Raw genomic sequence first — 14,887 nt, 5'->3', positions numbered from 1 at the left:
AGTCAAATCTGGATAAGCGAGAGTCAAAGGTAATGAAATACTAATCTTGCTTGTAGAGGGTTTACGCTTTTTCATGTTCAACTATTATAGAAGAATGCTAATATGACCTTAAATAGGATGGCAATGTAAGAAAATGTGTGGCTGGAAAGAAGATGTATATAATTGTGAGACTGTTCCAAAGTCAAACAAACAAATAATGATAAGTTGAAATAAGATTCTTTAAAAAAGGTTTGTTTGTTAAGGAATTGTTTAAAAAAGTTAAAAATTGGCATCACACCAAGTCATCCTAGCTTGTCATTTAGAGGTATATTTCTCTGACATTATATTTAGCTACAATAAAGCATGTGCATATTTTAGAGGTCATCACAGCGTCTTCTAAGGCCCCAAATTTTGAACAATAGAATTTAATGTCAAATATCATAACAAAGCATGTTAAATATTATCTTAAGATTAATCTGTATGATATAAGTATTTTTGGAGACATTATGATATTTCAAGATGATAAACGCAGCATAGTTCTAATAAATGTAGGCAAAATGTTTGTTATTTGGCCTTATTCCTCCGTATTTCATAGGATTGTTCTTTAACATTGCAGTATTAGGGAATGGTACTAAGTGGAAGCCTGTAGTTTACACCTATTTTGATCATTATTGACAACAATAATGTTGTATGTATGCTGTATGTTGTAAGATACTTCATATACCTATATAGGACCTCGCAATGTGTAAAAGATGAACAATACACTGAACTTATTTAGAACTGATTATGATTACCTGAGCACACTGAAAAAACACATTGTCGACTATGATGGAACATAAACAAATCAAACATGATAGGATGTACAAAGTCAAAAACCACATTTAGTATTTTTGGATGACATTGTGTTAGGCTTAGATTGTGTGGAATAATACAAACTATTGTGCAATTATAATTAAAGATATATTAGGTCCTTACATATGAAATTGGCGTTTTTCGTACTGGCCACTTTAATCACGAATTTCTCCTCTTTGGTAAGGAATTCCAAATTCAAATTAGTACAGCTATAGACTCATGTATTTGTGGTTCGATGACCGTCATTCATTTGTTTTTTTTTCTTCTGTTTTTTTCTGTTTGCGTCACTCATTTTACAAAATGGAAAACTTAAATTTTTTTTTTTTTTTTTTTATAAGAGAAGGGGGCAAACGAGCAGCGGGAACACCAAGGTGTTCATCGACGCCCATGGACATCTGCAATACCAGAGGAATCGCAAATGCGTTGCCGGCCTTTAAGATGGTGATACGCTCGCTTCTTGGAGGACCCTAAGTCGTACTGGTTTGGAAATACCGCCGAGGACAGACCATTCCACAACGCGGCAACAAGAAATTTCGCGAGAACCGCACTGTTGTGGAATGCCAGCCGTCCAGATGGTATGGATGGTATCTGGCGGTCTGTCGGGTCGTCCGATGACGAAACTCGGCGGCAGGAATCGTTCCAAACAGTTCTTCGGAACACTCCCCGTGGTATAAACGATAAAAAATGCAGAGGGAACTGACGTCCCTCCGCAAGGCCAGAGTATCAAGCCGATCGGTAAGAGCTCGGTCGTTGACGATTCGAGTCGCTCTCCGTTGTATGCGGTCAAATGGAAGAAGCTAGTATTGGGGTGCTCCAGCCCAGAGGTGCGAGCAGTATTCCATGTGGGGCCGAACTTGCGCCTTGTAAAGTTGTAGGCGGTGGCCCGGCTGGAAATACTGCTTCGCCCTACTGAGCACACCCAGCTTTTTGGAGGCCAGCTTGGCCTTGTCTTCCAAGTGACCGCGAAACTGAACGTCACTCGATATGTCAACGCCGAGAATACCGATACTGGCTGAGGCAACCAGGGGAGTGCCCTCAAAACGAAGATTTACGACAAAGGGTTGTTTTTTAGCGGTAATGGCGCACACTTGTGTCTTTTTGGGATTGAATTCAACGAGATTTCGTCGACCCCAATCCGAAACTTCACCCAGTAGGGTCTCCAGTTCAGACACAAGTTTGGTCCGGTTCTCATCGGCAGTAGCCCGAGAAACATTGGCACGGGCCGTGTACAGTGCGTCACACGTGCTATCGTCTGCATAACAATGAATGTTGCTGAATTGCAGCATGTCATTGATATGTCATATACTCGGCGAAAGCCATTCGGTTTAAACCGTGGGGGACGCGAGATGGGCACTGTGGTCCGGATCAGGCAGTGGTCTGACGAGCCTAGAGGGGCTTCGACGGAAACCTTATAGCTGTCCGGATGTGAGGTCAGCAGAAGGTCCAACAGGGAAGGTGTATGATCTTCGACATCTGGGATTCGCGTCGGCGATGTGACCAGCTGCGTCAGATCATAAGACAAGGCAAAGTCGTGGACAGATCTCCCCGCATGATCGGTGGTACGAGAGCCAAGCCAATCGGCATGGTGGGCGTTGAAGTCGCCTAGTATCACGATTTCAGCGGAGGGGATCTGTGCCAGAACGGAATCTGTAGCCGTTTGGACTTGCTCCATGAGTCGGTCTGTTTCGGCATTACCGCTATGGGACCTATAAAGGCACGCATAGACCCGCGGATGGTCATCGCCATCTACGCGCAGCCACAAAAGAGATAGGTCCCTACCTTCAAGAAGGCTGAGGCGACGAGAACAGATATCCTCTCTGACGTACACGCATACCCCAGCCCGGGGCAAAAAGGAATGTTCTAATTTGTATCCGGGGCAGGACAGATACGAGGTGTCCGCCGGAGAGGATATCTGCGTCTCGGTTAGAAAAAGCAAGGCCGGCTTGGCCGTCCGGAGATGGTAGTGGACGGCCTCCAAGTTGGAATGGAGCCCCCTGATATTGCAGAGGTCCACGGCGTAGGTGTCAGGGGGAGCTGAAAGAGCCTTGCTTCGTTTGCCCCGACCTTTACAAGCGAGCGGAATGGTGCCCCCCCAGAATACGCGGGGCGGCCCGCGCGCTTACCCCCAGAATACGCGGGGCGGCCCGCGCGCTTACCCCCAGACTCCGCGCGGGAGTTCAAGCGTAAGCGCGCGGAGGGGGATTCTCCAATACCAGGGGTATTGGTACCCCCCTGGGGTATTCTCTCTTTGGATCCCACTGCCACGCTGTATAAAGGGGGGGGGGGGGGTGTTAGGCCTCCGGCACCACACTCATCAGACGAAACGCAGAACTGCTTCCACTTCACGCCTGTCTTCTGTGTGGTCGTGGTATTTCACCGGGCGAGCCGGCCAATTCGTGCAACTGATGTTGTTGTTGCTGGCGTCTACCACTGTTAAAATTATAAATATCGCATTATTTACGAGTGCGAGTTCCGCCGTGGCACTAGTGCTGCGGAAACGACTCGAGGGGTGAATGATGTGTATGGCGGTCGTGTTGCAAAAGAAAACACAGTTCGTTTTTGGTTCCAACGTTTTCGTTCTGGAAATTTCGATCTGCAGAACGAGCCCCGTGGACGGCCTGAGCCTCAAGTTGATAATGAAGAGTTGAAGGCTATTGTGGAAGCGGATCCATCGCAAACCACGTCCGAGTTAGCTGCAGGCTGCGATGTTAGTGATAAAACTGTTTTAATTCACTTGAAGCAAATTGGGAAGATTATAAAGCTTGAAAGGTGGGTACCTCACGAATTGACTGAAGAAAACCGGCAAACGCGCATCGACTGTTGCGTTACATTACTAAACCGGCACAATAATGAAGGTATTTTAAACCGAATCATTACCTGTGATGAAAAATGGGTTCTTTACGATAATCGGAAGCGCTCAGCGCAATGGTTGGATCCTGGCCGGCCAGCCAAATCCTGCCCCAAACGAAAATTAACCCCAAAAAAGTTACTTGTAAGCGTTTGGTGGACTAGTGCCGGTATTGTTCATTACAGTTTTCTCAAATCTGGCCAGACTATTACGGCTGATGTCTATTGTCAGCAATTGCAAACCATGATGGAAAAGCTAGCGGCTAAACAACCTAGGCTGGTCAATCGCTCCACGCCACTGCTGCTTCACGAAAACGCTAGACCACACACTGCGCAACAGACGGCTACTAAATTAGAAGAGCTTCAATTGCAAAGTCTAAGACATCCTCCGTACTCCCCGGACCTTGCTCCAACAGATTACCATTTTTTTTCGAAATTTGGATAACTTCTTGCAAGGGAAAAAATTCATCTCCGATGAGGCAGTCCAAATCGCCTTCAAAGATTTTATTGATTCCCGTCCGACTGGTTTTTTTATTAAAGGGATCAATGAACTACCTATGAGATGGCAAAAGTGCATAGAAAATAATGGTTCATACTTTGATTAATTAAATATATTATATTAAAAAATATTCGACTTTTTGTTCCTCCCATACAAAACGCCAATTTCATATGTAAGGACCTAATATTATTATGTGAGTAGTTCTGTGAGAGGCAAATTTGTTTGTAAACTATTCTAATATATATGGTAATTGCTATTAAATATAATGACTTAGATTAGAAATAAAGTAGTCTGAATTAAATGAGATTTAATAATTATTTTGTTAATTATTTAAAATTAGTCATACCATTCATAGTAAAAAATTGATATATTTTAATTAAAAAAAAACCCCTACAGCATCAGTTTAGACTGTATAATGTATAAAAGGCATGAGACAAAATATAACATAAATATCTGTGTCGGTGCAGGTTCGTTAAGAATCATTGAAAGATCTTACTTGATCGCGTGCTTGTTGTAAGGTTGGATGTTGAAATTGAAGTGAAGTAAAAGATGGCGCCGACGACCGCCGGCCGGTCGGCCGTCGGCGCGAGAGCAGCGGTGACAGTGCACTGTCGCTGCTCTGTGGCAATGTTGCCACTTTTTAAATATGGCGTAGACAATCTGCCTGAAAACTAGACTTGTTTTCTAATCATTTCTGTTCTTTTATATAAAAATATGTCTAGAAAAAAAAACACATGGCTCTCCAAAAGGCCACATTCAAGAAACAACAAAATAAACAAATTTTCCTATAATTTTAGTTTATAATAGAGAATGTGTCTGCGCCAAACTTCACGCACCTGGCGGAGCGGCGCGGGAACGTCATTCAATTACTCATTCTTTCATTCTATTCACTCTCGCATTCACGCGCTACGGTAAAACACTACCAATCTACCTTTCAATAAAAACGCATCTAATCTAATTGCAAGCAGTTTTTTTATTTCTTGTTCTGTACTGAACAAAGTGGCGACCGTGACAGGACCTGCAAAAGCCAGGAAAAACTATTTCGAAGTTTGAAACTTCTTCGCCGAGTGAAGGACAAATAAAAGTCATCAGCACGTGCATCCGTCCAGCTTTCTACATCTTCTTGAAGGACTACAAAGGGGCTGCGACTACAGCGGACCACGTGCAACTAGACTTCCTCACGCCGGTCTACATATCAACCAGTCATCCCGAAGGAACCTCACGCCTACGTGGAAGTCAGCCAGCACCGCCTATTGGAGGGAACTGCCTTCTTTTTGTTGCTTCCTGCCTTTCTCAAGTGAGCTCGTTCCTTTTCTACTTTCCTAATTGCCTTGTGCTTTGATTTGCAAACAAATATTTTGGCTTTTCAGTGTTTAAGTGATTTAAAAAGTTACGCTAATTACGCTCATATCTAGCTATAGTGAGTGTCTAAATTATTGAACAAATTTAAATTATCAAATTGCTATATTCATCTATGATTAAAGTTGAAAGTCATGCAACGTGCGCATTTCTTTGTGACCCATTCATTCATTCATTCTAATTAACCGCTAAAATCACGCTTGCATTGCAGCGTATTTCGCTTTATTTATATTGCTCCTCGCTGCTTATCAGCTTATTTCATTTAATTTAGCGTTAAAATAATTTTGCCCATTTTTGTATAAAATTATAGAAACCCATCATTGATTAAATAGATAAACGCGCTTTTACCGCTAAGAATCAACATATTTCCTAGTAAATCGTAAAATTGTTTCAATCGTTTTATTATATCAATTCCAGCCATTATCAACGCATCGGACAAACAACAGTCGACTCGCGTGACGTCACCCTTTGTCTACGTGTATGCAGCTACCTGTGCTCTTCACTCAAGTGACCATACGTGCGTGTGGGAATAGTCGCGCTCTAAAGAAAGTTCTCTTCTTTCTTGTAACATGTCTATATTGTATAATTATTGTTATTTCGCAGTCGGTGTCGGCCGAAGTAAATAGGTGACATTTTATATTTGAGATGTATTAGACATACTTACGTTTATGTCCCTACTTAGGCCGAAACCGACTCCAAAATAACAATAATTATACAATATAGACATGTTACAAGAAGGAAGAGAACTTTCTTTAGAGTTTAGAGACACGCAAAATACGCGCTTGTCGTGGAGTTGCGGAAAACTGAGCCCCTACTACTAACTACTAGAGTTTAGAGAGTTTTCATGACATTATTTTGTTTCTTTTTAGTGCATTTTGTTTGAATTTTTTTTAATGTACTTTTGAGTGCATTTTGTTTGAAATTAGTTTTTTTAGGTTACTTTTGAGTGCATTTTGTTTGAAATTGTTTTTTTATGTTACTTTTGGGTGCATTTTGTTTGAAATTGTTTTTTTTTAGGTTACTTTTGAGTGAATTTTGTTTGAGATTGTGATTGTGTTTTTTTGAAGTCGGCTATTTTTTTTTCTTAAAATTTTTGTTTTATTTCACAATTTTTAGTGAATTTGAAGTTCAATTACAAATTTCCTTAATACATATAAAGACGTAAATAAGACAAATAAAGAAAAGGACTTTCCTATTTGATATGTGTGTACTTCAATTCAAAAACTAATTTAGAATGCAGCAGATAACCACTTATCCTTTAAACAATGAAATAATTATCAAAATCGGTATACAAATTGAAAATTACCGAACTAATACATCGTAGCGTGCCTTTAATTTTGTCCAGCCGCGCGCCGCACTAGCATTTTTCGAATGCGCGTAGTTTTTAATTATTTAATATCTCTCAAACTATTGATGAGAATTACATAGTTTAAAGGCTAATGTAATCTTCATTTAATACTCTAGCCATCAAACATATTTATTTGGATAAGGATTCATATCGAATATAATATAATAGCGCCGTAAGCTTACGACGTTGTTTTTCGTGTGCATTTTAATCGAAGTTTGTTCACAATAACATGGTTTTTGTGAGAGATCCATAGATGATAGATATATGCCACCGAAGACTTTTATTTAGAAAATTTAAGGATCTATAATTACTCCATACATCATTTTTATGTAAGTCATATAGTTTGACCTACGTAAGCCCAGAAAGCAAAATTGTGCTTTTCGTGTAGCATTTTTCGTTTCCGAATAATTTTATTCTTACGATATCTCCTAAACTATTAGACAGAATGATATAGTTTCAATTGCAAATATAATCTACATTAAATTCTCTTGATAATGAACATGTTTATTTACATAAGGGTTAATACTGAACTCGAATAATAGCGTCGGAAATAGGGCATGAATTTAATTGATGTTTCTGAAGAAAAAAATGGTTATTGTGAGAAAACTATAAAAGATAGATATATGCTATCGCAGACTTTTATTTAGCACATTTAAAGAGCTACAATTCGCCATACATCATTTTTATGTAGGTCCTATAGTTTAGCCTACGTAAGCGCTGAAAGCAAAAATGTCCCTAATTTTCGCAACAAATTTTGAAGCTATATTCAAAATCTACTAGTCTTCTAGTTATTTAAAAAAAAAAAAAAATGGGACCCACCTGCAAGCACTTCCTTTCGATTAAAATATTTTTCATCAAAATCGGACCACCAGGGGCGGAGTTTCGCGGTAACACACATAAAAAAAAACAGTCGAATTGATAACCTCCTTCTTTTTGAAGTCGGCTAAAAATACCGAGTTTCGATGGAACATATTTCAAGTGGTTGGAGTTTAAAGAAACATTTAGTTCTTTAGTTCATGAAAATTCTAAAATTAAATATATTCACAAATTTCATTATCTGAATTCTTACTTGGAAGGTGAAGCCGCCCGTGTCATTAGTAACTTAGAAGTTTCAGATCTAAATTATTCACAAGCCTGGCAACTCTTATGTGAACGCTTTGATAACAAAAGACAATTGATCAACAATCATTTAAAATCACTTTTGAATTTTGAATACGTCCTCCGCGAGACTGACAAGTCACTTCGTTTCATCACTGATCACATTACTAAAAACTTGCGCGCCCTCAGTACACTGGGCCTACCTACTGACAAGTGGGACGTTTTAATAATTTATATAGTTACAGCAAAGTCAGACAGAGCTACATCTTTTAAATGGGAGGAACATAGGTATAATTTGTCCGATATACCTACGCTTAGTGACTTCTTTGCTTTCCTAAGAAAACGTGCAGATATTTTAGAGATTGTCCATCGCAATAAACAAGAAAAACAAAACAAAATTAAATATACAAATTCTACTGCACCTAACAATAAGATGCAAACTAAGTCTTTTGTAGTTACTTCTAAAGACACTGTTTCTAATTCTAGTAAAACTTTCGAGTGTGCCTATTGTAAGGGTAACCATCGCCTATACGAATGTTATTCATTTAAGGCCAAGTCACCAGAAGATAGGAACTCAATAGTAGCAACATTGAAATTATGTAAAAATTGTTTGAGGTCAGGTATGTTGCTGAGTACTGCAAACTTCCAGGTTCTTGTCGATCTTGTAAAAAACGTCATAATTCACTTTTACATATTATTAAGGAATGTGAAAATTCAGCGTTCCGCCTACTCAATCGGTAGTAATGTCCGTCTTGTCTTCTACTGAAGTGTTGTTGTGTACAGCCAAGGTTTTAGTATCTAATCCCATAGCTAAAAAATCTATAACAGTGCGAGCCTTACTTGACTGCGGGAGTCAGTCTTCTTTTATAACCGAGTCGGTCCAACAAAGGTTGAGCTTGACTCCTCAGCCTTCAAACGTTAATATACTTGGTATTGCTAATGCTCAAGTCAACCTAAATACGAAAAGATGCAATTTACAATTACAATCTAATAATAGTTCTTTCAACGTAACAATGAGTTGTTTAGTTTTGCCTGTAATATCCAGCAATTTGCCAAAGATATCTTTTGATTACAAAGACATAAATTTACCTAAGCTTGAATTAGCGGATCCTAGTTTTAACGAACCATCTCCTATTGATATGCTCATTGGCGCTGACTTATTCTGGGACTTGATAGGCTCAGAGCAGCGCTGTCTAGGGCACCAAACTAAAACCCCTAATCTTCGTAGCTCTAAACTTGGTTGGCTTGTTGCTGGTCCCCTACCTAATTTATCAAAAAATTCTATTCCAAATAATTTATCAATATGTAACTTCTGTCTAAAGGATGATAATTTTCCTAATAATTTCTCTATATGTCAACATGAAAATTGTAATTTTGAAAAGGCCTTGTCAAGATTTTGGGAATTAGAAAGTGTTCCCCACAATAAGCCCCTTTTTTTTTTTTTAAAGTCAGGAAATGCGTTTACGCACGCCTACGCCGGGCTGTGCAATGGCGTAGGGAGTGTGGGACTCGCCGGTCACAGAAGGTGACCGGAATACCCACTAAAACCTGACTGCCCTCTAACGCATTATGGCGGGGCCACGGGAACGCTTTAGCTTTCTTCCGTGGCCCAAACCACAATAAGCCCCTAACGCAAGTGGAAAAACTATGTGAACAGCATTTCCTTTCCACTACTACGCGTTTAAGTGACGGTCGGTTTTGCGTCAGTTTACCGCTCCGTGATGATCGAGACTGTTTAGGTGATTCTTATCAACTAGCCAAAAAAAGGTTTTTAAATTTAGAAGCGCGGTTTAAAAGGCAACCAGAGCTTAAAAAAGCCTATGCCGATTTCATATGCGAGTATGCCGAGCTTGGTCACTTAAATGAATCTAAAGTACCTAAACCTATTAATTCATTCTTTCTTCCCCATCATCCTGTAATCAGAGAAAAGAGCGAGTCAACTAAATTACGTGTCGTGTTCGATGCATCGGCTCGTTCTACGTCAGGTTTGTCAGTAAATGACTTACAAATGATAGGGCCTACAATACAAGATTCACTTTTCAACATTTTAATTCGCTTCTGACAGTATAAATATATCATATCGGGCGATATAGAGAAGATGTATCGTCAGGTTAGCTTAAGAGAGTCAGATTGATGACCTACAACTTATTCTATGGCGGGAAAACGAAAATGACCCTTTACGTACTTTACGTTTAAATACGGTGACATACGGTTTTTCCAGTGCGAGTTTTTTAAGTACTAGATGCATCTGGCAGTTGGGCGAGGAATGTGACGACGATAAAATAAAAAATATAATACAACAGGATTTTTACTGTGACGATTTGCTTACAGGTTCTGACTCCATCGCGGAGATTCGTCACATTCAGCGCGCTGTGTCAGATGAACTTAAAAAAGGTTGTTTTAATTTAAGAAAATACCGGTCTAACGTTCCCGAGTTGTTTATTTCCGATTCGATAAATCCAGAAGAAGGTAACTTAATTATCAGCAATTCTACAAGCACTCTGGGCATCGGTTGGTCTCCTTCTTCAGATCAATTAAATTTTCAAGTCAATTTTTCCCCGCCTGAGAACATTACTAAGAGATCGATTCTATCTACTACATTTAAAATATTTGACCCTCTTGGATTGATATCCCTATGTACAATAAAACCAAAAATTCTTATTAAAAAACTATGGTTTCTTAAAATAGGCTGGGATGACGAGATCCCTCAAGATATTCTTGCTTCTTGGCTTAAATTTTCTAATCAACTGAACTGTATTTCATCTCTCAAAGTACCAAGACCCGTTTTAATCCAAAACTCTAAAGTAGTTGAAATACATTGTTTTTGCGATGCTTCTCAGCAAGCCTACAGTGCCTGTATTTATATTAAATCTATTGACGCAAATAATAAAGTTCAAGTTAATTTGATAACCACCAAGGCACGAGTTTCCCCCTTAAAGGCGACTACAATTCCAAGATTAGAATTATGTGCTGCGTTGCTCGGAGCACAACTTAGCATTTCAGTTACTAAAGCGTCGTCCTATAGATCGAAATATTTACTGGACCGACTCCAGCGTGGTCTTAGGCTGGTTAAGGTCACCTAATAAAACTAAAACTTTCGTTGCCAACAGAGTTGCTGCTATAGGAGAACTCACTCAATTGTCTCAATAGCGTCACGTTCCTACCAACGAAAATCCCGCTGATCTCGCGTCTCGAGGTGTAGATCCACGAAATGTAGAAGGCTGTAACCTTTGGTGGCATGGCCCTTCCTTTCTTTTGCAACCCGATCATTTATGGCCTCAAGAAATTTCACCTGTTTTCGATTTGCCAGAGTTGAAAACGGTTTCTACCTTATCAGCGGAAATGATAACGACGTCTCCTGTGATAGATTTTAAAAGATTTTCTAAATTTCGTACCTTACAATGAACTTATGCAAGAGTTATTAGATTTTTACACAACTGTCGTAATCCTAAAAATAAACTAACTAGCTGTCTGCACGTGGATGAACTTAATAAATCCCTACAGTTTATTATCAGTCAAGCTCAGAATGAATCCTTTTCTAATTAAATTAGTCGGTTAAAGTTTAAAAAATCTCCTTCAACAAAGTCATCTCTCTCTTCCTTAAATCCCTTTCTCGACGCAGATGCACTTCTTCGAGCAGGAGGTAGAATCGATTCTTCCGCCTATTCTTACGACAAACGACATCCTATTATTTTAAAATCTGATCATCTATTGACAAAACTTTTATTTCAAAATGAACACGAGCGTCTTTTACACGCTGGACCCCAACAAGTTCTAGCTTCAATTAGAGACCGCTATTGGCCTCTTGGTGGCCGTAACTTAGCAAGAAAGGTAGCTCGTAACTGTCTAGTTTGTCGTCGTTTTAAAGGTACGACGATGAGTAACATAATGGGCGATATGCCTAACGAAAGAGTAGAGCCAGGTTTTCCATTTCATACCGTTGGTACTGATTTCGCTGGACCGTTCTTGATCAGTGATCGAAAGGGCCGCGGATGTAAAATAACTAAATGTTATTTGTGTATTTTTATATGATTTCGTTACAAATGCGTTCACTTGGAAGCCGTAAGCGAATTAAGTAAAGATGCCTTTATTTTAACACTAAAACGATTTATAGCTCGCAGAGGTTTGCCTAAATTAATTTACTGTGACAACGGTAGGAATTTCGTTGCCGCGTCTAAAGAAATTTCATCTTTTTTACAGTCAAATATTGATGCTATTTGTGATTATGCAGCTCTTCGAGGTATCGATTTTAAATTCACACCTGCTTACGCTCCTCACTTCAACGGTTTAGCCGAGGCTGGAGTAAAATCCGCTAAATTTCACATTCGTAGGGTCTTAGGAAATAGTCATTTAACCTTTGAAGAGCTAACTTCTTTGTTTGCTCAAATCGAGGCCATCCTAAACAGCCGACCCTTGTGTCCCCTCAGTCCCTCGCCTAATGATTTCCAACCTCTCACCCCGGCACACTTTTTGATTGGCAGGCCGCTTACTTCACTACCGTCACCGAGCTTCCTTGACTGCAACACCAATCGACTCAACAGGTTTCAGTACCTAGAGCAGATAAGGCAACATTTCTGGAAACGTTGGGCTAACGAGTACATTGCGGAATTACAACAACGTTCAAAGTTGCGTACTGAATCAAGACACTTGAAGATCGACGATCTTGTCCTTGTAAAGGAGGACAATGCACCTCCATTTTGTTGGCGCCTCGGTCGAGTCAACAGGTTGTATCCTGGCCCTGATGATGTCCCTCGTGTCGCTGACGTCGTGACTTCTCATGGAACAGTTTGAAGAGCACTCAATCGCCTATGCCTTCTTCCCTCCCCGGAAGAAGACCTATCTTGAAGGATGTCTCCTTCAAGGCCCCGGAGGATGTCTGCGCCAAACTTCACGCACCTGGCGGAGCAGCGCGGGAACGTCATTCAATTACTCATTCTTTCATTCTATTCACTCTCGCATTCACGCGCTCACTTGTAAAACACTACCAATCTACCTTTCAATAAAAACGCATCTAATCTAATTGCAAGCAGTTTTTTTATTTCTTGTTCTGTACTGAACAGAATGTAATCTTAATTTGAATGTAATTAAATGAACTTGTGGGAAATTATTAAAGCTTAATAAATGTTTATATTAGGTCCTTACATATGAAATTGGCGTTTTTCGTACTGGCCACTTTAATCACGAATCCTCTTTGGTAAGGAATTCCAAATTCAAATTTGTACAGCTATAGACTCATGTATTTGTGGTTCGATGACCGTCATTCATTTGTTTTTTTTCTTCTGTTTTTTTCTGTTTGCGTCACTCATTTTACAAAATGGAAAACTTAAAATATCGCATTATTTACGAGTACGAGTTCCGCCGTGGCACTAGTGCTGCGGAAACGACTCGAAGGGTGAATGATGTGTATGGCGGTCGTGTTGCAAAAGAAAACACAGGTCGTTTTTGGTTCCAACGTTTTCGTTCTGGAAATTTCGATCTGCAGAACAAGCCCCGTGGACGGCCTGAGACTCAAGTTGATAATTAAGAGTTGAAGGTTATTGTGGAAGCGGATCCATCGCAAACCACGTCCGAGTTAGCTGCAGGCTGCGATGTTAGTGATAAAACTGTTTTAATTCACTTGAAGCAAATTGGGAAGATTAAAAAGCTTGAAAGGTGGGTACCTCACGAATTGACTGAAGCAAACCGGTAAACGCGCGTCGACTGTTGCGTTACATTACCAAACCGGCACAATAATGAAGGTATTTTAAACCGAATCATTACCTGTGATGAAAAATGGGTTCTTTACGATAATCGGAAGCGCTCAGCGCAATGGTTGGATCCTGGCCAGCCAGCCAAATCCTGCCCCAAGCAAAAATTAACCCCAAAAAAGTTACTTGTAAGCGTTTGGTGGACTAGTGCCGGTATTGTTCATTACAGTTTTCTCAAATCTGGCCAGACTACTACGGCTGATGTCTATTGTCAGCAATTGCAAACCATGATGGAAAAGCTAGCGGCTAAACAACCTAGGCTGGTCAATCGCTCCACGCCACTGCTGCTTCACGACAACGCTAGACCACACACTGCGCAACAGACGGCTACTAAATTAGAAGAGCTTCAATTGGAAAGTCTAAGACATCCTCCGTACTCCCCTGACCTTGCTCCAACAGATTACCATTTTTTTCGAAATTTGGATAACTTCTTGCAAGGGAAAAAATTCAACTCCGATGGGGCAGTCCAAATCGCCTTCAAAGATTTTATTGATTCCCGTCCGACTGGTTTTTTTAGTAAAGGGATCAATGAACTACCTATGAGATGGCAAAAGTGCATAGAAAATAATGGTTCATACTTTGATTAATTAAATATATTATATTAAAAAATATTCGACTTTTTGTTCCTCCCATACAAAACGCCAATTTCATATGTAAGGACCTAATATTAGGTCCTTACATATGAAATTGGCGTTTTTCGTACTGGCCACTTTAATCACGAATTTCTCCTCTTTGGTAAGGAATTCCAAATTCAAATTTGTACAGCTATAGACTCATGTATTTGTGGTTCGATGACCGTCTTTCATTTGTTTTTTTTTCTTCTGTTTTTTTCTGTTTGCGTCACTCATTTTACAAAATGGAAAACTTAAAATATCGCATTATTTACGAGTACGAGTTCCGCCGTGGCACTAGTGCTGCGGAAACGACTCGAAGGGTGAATGATCTGTATGGCGGTCGTGTTGCAAAAGAAAACACAGTTCGTTTTTGGTTCCAACGTTTTCGTTCTGGAAATTTCGATCTGCAGAACGAGCCCCGTGGACGGCCTGAGACTCAAGTTGATAATGAAGAGTTGAAGGCTATTGTGGAAGCGGATCCATCGCAAACCACGTCCGAGTTAGCTGCAGGCTGCGATGTTAGTGATAAAACTGTTTTAATTCA

At 40.0% G+C, this 14,887-nt stretch overlaps 1 protein-coding gene across 1 annotated transcript in view; it reads right to left on the bottom strand.

Annotated features, from left to right (window-relative positions):
- LOC123723264 (WW domain-containing adapter protein with coiled-coil homolog) overlaps nt 1-14,887 on the bottom strand; it is a 53,909-nt gene that overhangs the window by 18,208 nt on the left and 20,814 nt on the right. The gene's annotated exons all lie outside the window — the stretch shown is intronic.

The sequence above is a fragment of the Papilio machaon genome, chromosome W (genome assembly GCF_912999745.1).
Source record: "Papilio machaon chromosome W, ilPapMach1.1, whole genome shotgun sequence".
Classification (NCBI taxonomy): Eukaryota; Metazoa; Arthropoda; class Insecta; order Lepidoptera; family Papilionidae; genus Papilio; species Papilio machaon.
This window is presented reverse-complemented; position numbering and strand designations above follow the sequence as displayed.